Source organism: Mobula birostris, chromosome 13, assembly GCF_030028105.1.
Source record: "Mobula birostris isolate sMobBir1 chromosome 13, sMobBir1.hap1, whole genome shotgun sequence".
Lineage (NCBI taxonomy): Eukaryota > Metazoa > Chordata > Chondrichthyes > Myliobatiformes > Myliobatidae > Mobula > Mobula birostris.
Genome location: NC_092382.1, coordinates 45,654 through 52,095, shown reverse-complemented (window position 1 = coordinate 52,095; position 6,442 = coordinate 45,654).

Below are 6,442 nucleotides of genomic sequence, written 5' to 3'. Positions count from 1 at the left end.
AGTTGGTAATCACAGTGCCATCAGATTCAAAGGAAGTTTGGACAACGATACCTCTGCTCCTTGGGTTGAAATTCTAAATTGGAGAAAGGACAATTTTGATGGTGTCAGAAAGGATCTGACTCGTGTGGATTGGGCCAGGCTATATTCTGGCAAATGCGTACTTGGTAAGTGGAAGACCTTGAAAGATAAAATTCGTAGAGTTCAAAGTATTTATGAATCTATCAGATTCATAAATACCAGTTCTTGGGAACCTAGGTTTTCAAGAGATATTGAGGACCTGGAAAAGACAATAAAATAGGAGGTGCACAGCAGGTGTACGCAGGTAGGAAAAAAATGAGATACTTATGGATTCGAGGAAATGCAAGATAACACAGGAAAACAAAGCAGGAAGGCTATAGGGTGCCATAAGGTTGGCCTGGCAGACAGGGCGAGGGATTATAGAGGTATTTTAAAAGCAAAAGGATTGCAGGCGACAAAAAGTGACCGTCTGGATTATCAGAATGGTAATGCATGCATAGAGCAAAAAAGATAGAGAAGTTCTTAAGTGGATTTTTGCAGTTGTTTTCACTCGGGAAAGGGACACAGAATCTGTAGAAGTGAGGCCATGTATGTTATATTACGGATGAGTAAGTGTTTAGTAATTTGGACAAATTCGAGTGGATAAATCCCAGCCACTGACAAGTTCATCCCTCGGACCCTGAGGGAGGCGAGTGTGGAAATTGCAGGAGTGTAGCCAATATGTTTAAAAATGTGAGGTGGACGTTATGAGAATTCAGGGTGACTTGGAGAGGCTGGGTAAGTGGGCAGATGCATGGCAGATGCAGTTTAATGTGGATAAATGTGAGGTTATCCACTTTGGTGGTAAGAACGGGAAGGCAGATTATTATCTAAATGGAGTGAAGTTAGGAAAAGGGGAAGCACAACGAGATCGAGGTGTTCTTGTACATCAGTCACTGAAAGCAAGCATGCAAGTACAGCAGGCAGTGAGAAAAGCTAATGGCATACTGGCCTTCATAACAAGGGGAATTGAGTTTAAGAGCAAAGAGGTCCTTCTGCAGCTGTACAGTGCCCTGGTGAGACCACACCTGGAGTATTGTGTGCAGTTTTGGTCTCCAAATTTGAGGAAGAACATTCTTGCTATTGAGGGAGTGCAGCGTAGGTTAACAAGGTTAATTCCCGGGATGGCGGGACTGTCGTATGTCGAAAGATTGGAGCGACTGGGCTTGTATACTCTGGAATTTAGAAGGCTGAGATGTGATTTTATTGAAACATGTAAGATTATTAGGGGATAGGACATGCTGGAGGCAGGAAGCGTGTTCCCGCTGATGGGTGAGTCCAGAACCAGAGGCCACAGCTTAAGAATTAGGGGTAAGCCATTTAGAACGGAGTTGAACAAAAACTTTTTCACCCAGAGAGTGGTGGATATATGGAATGCTCTGCCCCAGAAGGCTGTGGAGGCCAAGTCTCTGGATGCTTTCAAAAAAGAGATGGATAGAGCTCTTAAAGATAATGGAATCAAAGATTATGGGGATAAGGCAGGAACTGGATACTGATTGTGGATGATCAGCCATGATCACAGTGAATGGCGGTGCTGGCTCGAAGGGCCGAATGGCCTACTCCTGCATCTATTGTCTATTGTCTATTGACAGGAGAGGTACCAGAGGATTGATTGGTGGTGAAGAAGGCAAATGCAATGTTGGCATTCATTTCTAGAGGAATAGAGTATAGGAGCAGGGATGTGATGTTGAGGCTCTATAAGGCACTGGTGAGACCTCACTTGGAGTACTGTGGGCAGTTTTGGTCTCCTTATTTAAGAAAGGATGTGCTGACGCTGGAGAGGGTACAGAGAAGATTCACTGGAATGATTCCAGGGATGAGAGGGTTAACATATGAGGAACGTTTGTCCGCTTTTGGACTGTATTCCTTGGAGTTTAGAAGAATGAGAGGGGACCTCATAGAAACATTTCGAATGTTGAAAGGCATGGACAGAGTGGATGTGGCAAAGTTGTTTCCCATGATGGGGGAGTCTAGTCCGAGAGGGCATGACTTAAGGATTGAAGGCCGCCTATTAAGGACAGAAATGCGAATATTTTTTTTTAGCCAGAGGGTGGTGAATCTATGGAATTTGTTGCCACGGGCGGCAGTGGAGGCCAAGCCATTGGGTGTATTTAAGTCAGAGATTGATAGGTATCTGAGTAGCCAGGGCATCAATGGCTATGGTGAGAAGGCGGGGGAGTGGGTCTAAATTGGAGAATGGATCAGCTCATGATAAAATGGCGGAGCAGACTCGATGGGCCGAATGGCCGACTTCTGCTCCTTTGTCTTATGGTCTTATGGATAGCTAATTTTGTTCCGCTGTTTCAAAAAAGCCTCCAATATTAAAGCAGAAAATTGTAGGCCGGTGCGTCTGATATCAGTAGTGGAAATGCATTGGAAGGACCGGAATAATGAGTATTTGAATCAACAAGACTAAATAGGGATATTCAGCATGACTTTGTGTGTTATAGACAATCGTATAGAGTTTTTCAAAGAAGTTACAAGAAATGTTACCAAGAAAGTTGAAAGCAAGGCACGGTATATTGTCCACATTGACTTTAGCACGGCGCTTGACAAGGTCCCGCAAAGGATGTTGGTCATTCTCTTGGCATTCAAGATGAGTTAGTAAATGGGACTAGACATTGGCTTTGTAGGGGAAGGCAGATAGTGGTAGCAGATGGTTGCCTCTCTGACTGGAGACCTGTGACTGGTGGAATTCCGCAGGGACCTGTGCTGATATCCTTTGTTGTTTGTCATCTATATCAATGATTTGGATAATAATTAGATTAACTGGATCAGCAAATTTGCAGATGACATCAAGTTTTGGGGTGTATTTGACAGCGAGGAAGACTATCAGAGCTTGCAGCGGGATCTGCATCTGGTGTGAAAAAAAGACTGAAAATGGCAGATGGAATTTCATGCAGTCCTGCGAGCTGTAGCACTTCGGGCAGTTCAACCAGGATAGGTCTTACACAGAGCACGGTAGGGTTCTGAGAAGTGTGGTAGAACAAAGTCGTCCAGGAATGCTGATCGATAATTCATTGAACGTGAACATTGTCGGTCACCCAGGTAGTCGTACTGTATTTTCCCGGAACCACACTGAACGTCGTCAGGTTAAAACACCAGAGGTAAGTGTTGTCTCCGATTCTGTGCAATTATTCAGCGTTTACAGCGAGGTTCAGCTTTGGTCGGTATCGGGAGTGCAATTAGTTGGAGAAGGGATCCTGACATGTTCATGTTAACTCGTTCATTCTCTTAATTTATTTCAACAATACTTGACTCGTTAACGTGAACGAGTCAATTATTATTCAAATGGTTTAAGAGAAACGTCATCGTTGCCTTCAACCAGAGATATTCTCCAGGGTGGTTTCATTGAATGCGTCCAGAGTGCATTTTTCTTCCGGTAGTGAATTATGAAATATCCCACGGGGCAGTTACAAGTCACCGATCTCTCCCTCTCTCATTAAAAACTTAACTCCTCAGGATAGCGTAACGAATGTCCCGTTATATTACGAAATCCCGCTTTTGGTAATACTTACGATTTGCAGAAAGCATACGAATTATATTTAACACATCTGCCGATAATGGGAATCTGTGGTAAAAATAATACGCCGGAAATTAGCAGCAAACAGGGCCGCAACTGTTGGTAGTAACGTTGCGATTTCGAGACTATAGTTTTTTTATAAAATCTATATCATGTCGTAGGTTCTTTCGCCTTTTCTTGCAGCGCACAGTATGAAATACAATATTAGAGAGACTTTGTCGAAGCTGCGGCGGGAGTATTTTGTCGAACTGGTTCGATTTCATTTCAGCAGAACGGCCGTTTCCTGTGTGAGGAAGTTGTGCGGTCAGGCAGCGGTTTAAACACAGGTCCTGAGCTCCCAGACTCATTGAAGAACAGACCGCACTTTACACATAATTCAGTGGTCTGGCCTCACCCCTCTTCCAATCCAGTCCTAATGAAGGGTCTCTACCCGAAGCGTCGACTGTTTATTTCCATCCTTAGATGCTGCCTGATCTACCGATTTCATCCGGCATTTTGTATGGTGTCATAGTTACTGAAGATCGTTCTGGGGCGGTGGGCAGGGTTATTTGAAATAAACGACATATCAACACTGTCAGTATATTCTTTGAGAATTATGGTGAGAATCCTTCAGCGTATATTTAATTCCGATTTTTATTTCCAACAGACCAGTTGTCTGTGCTTTGGATCAGTGATCACGGAGTCATTCGGTCAGTGTTAAGCCTCTCGACGGTGGTGGCGCTTGTGCTCCAGCTGCTTCCTGTTCGCACGATTGAAATTTTCGGAGCTTATACGCCAACGCAGACCTGGGCTCAGGAAACCTGCGGACGCTCGTCGCCTGCCTAACAACTGACATGCGAGGTATTCAACTTCCATTGTTGCCGCAAAATGTCACCTTACGATCAGCTCAGTCTGGACCATCCGCGCAGTGGTGCACCCGGTCCCGGTGCATTGTTGCTCACTCGGCAAGTCAGACTGTGGTTACTCGGGACCTCCTGAACGCCGTAACGTTACAACATCCAATATAAGTGTCGTGTCCAGTTTGCCACAATCACTGAGCGTTTACAGCGAGTTTCGGCTTCGGTCGGGATCGGGAGGGAATTTATCAGACGAAGGGAGACGTGACTCGTTCAAGTTTATGAAACGACCTCCCACAGGTAACAGTAGGTATCATCTCACAAGCAGGGATCGTTGATCCACACCCCGCCGGAAACACCTCCCTCTCCTTCTCAGCCCCTTCCACATTCTCTCCCGCCTGACTGACACTCTCTCCTTCCCCACTCCCTCTTCTCTCCCCTATCCCTCCCCACTCTCTCCCACACCCACTCACTCCAACTATGCCTCCCTCCCCTTCCTCTCCCCTCTACCTTTTCCCCCTCTCCCCCTTTCCCTTCTCTCCCTCTCTCCCCCTCTCTCCCTCCTATTTTTTTTCCCGGTGTTAATCGCGGGAGTTACGAACTCTTTCTACTCAATGACCAGTGAAAGTAAAGCCTGTGATTCCATTCAGAGCCCAGTTTCCTTATAAAGAGTGGGGTTGAAGTGTTATCGAGCTGAACATGGGGGAATGCGTAACGGAAGTTTAAGTCAGATCAGCCATGATCTTATGTCTCAGCAACAGTTTCGGAGGACCAAGTAGTCCACTTATGCGTTTGCTGTGTTGATTAGAAAAGTTCTGACAGTTTAATTAGTGTAAGCCAATATAACTTCGGCATATAAATTATATTGTGGAACTGCAAAGAAACATTACATTGATTAAGTATAAACATCGAGATTTTTGTGTTAATGCTGTACCCAGCGGGGTGGGGATCAACCATGACTTATTCAGTGAGCTGGTCAGCACGGTACAGGACCCTGTTACTGTCTGTAGTCTCTCCAGCCTCCACGCCCACCAGCTAACCGCTCTGCCACTGCCCCACTCGCGGAGCTTCGTCAGCCTCGCGCTCCCGGGCTGACGTGAGCACGCTGTGCGCGCCCGGCATCCGTCAGATAACTGCCGCGATGTGACGTGAGATTTACTTATCTCCCATTGGTGACAGCAAATGCCAATTTAGCACACCAACCAATGGAGATATCGGTTTCGTCATTAAGGCGTCCCTCCGTAGCCCCCACCACGTGTTTCCTAACTTGACACCCGGGAAAGATCCAATCAGCTTGTTCCTTTGTTAATGCCACTCTTCCTCGCCAAGGAAATGGCAGAGCTGTAAGGGAGACGGATTGAAGTGGGAGAGCAGGGACTTTATCTGATCTGAACTAACGAGGACGAAGAAGGCTTCAGTATATTTGTAGCGGACACCAGTAAATTGTTGACCTGCAAGTGAGGGGTGGGGGTAATTCGGAGAGCAAGAAACGACCTCACAATATGAAACGGTGGGCCGGAAGGACCCGCTGGCTCGCTTTTGTTTGAGGTGTCTTGGTTTAAAGAGCGGAGTAAACAGACCCACCTTGGGCCAGCAGGCTGCTCTGCTGGTGTTGTGAGGACACATGCTTGGAGCTGTCGGCCTTACCAATTTATCTGAGCGACAAAATTCAGCACTTACATGTCTGTTATATACTGAAAACATTTAAATTTATTTCTGTGTTTCGTTTATGATGCAATCATTGACCAATTTATGTTAAGTTTCATAGTCATTCAAAACATACATGAAAAATCCATGAATACAGGTAAATAAAACAGCGTTACTACACATCAACCCCTCTAAGATCCCCCACGGTCATACGCATTATATGGGTAATATTATTTATCCATCGCAGCCTCTGTTGTCCTCTGCTTTTACCTTCTGACTTACCTAACATGGGAGGCTTCTCTGAGGAATTGTCATAAGGGGGGCGTTGATGGCGGACCCAGATGCAAGACACAGGCACTACAGTACTGGGAACTAGACA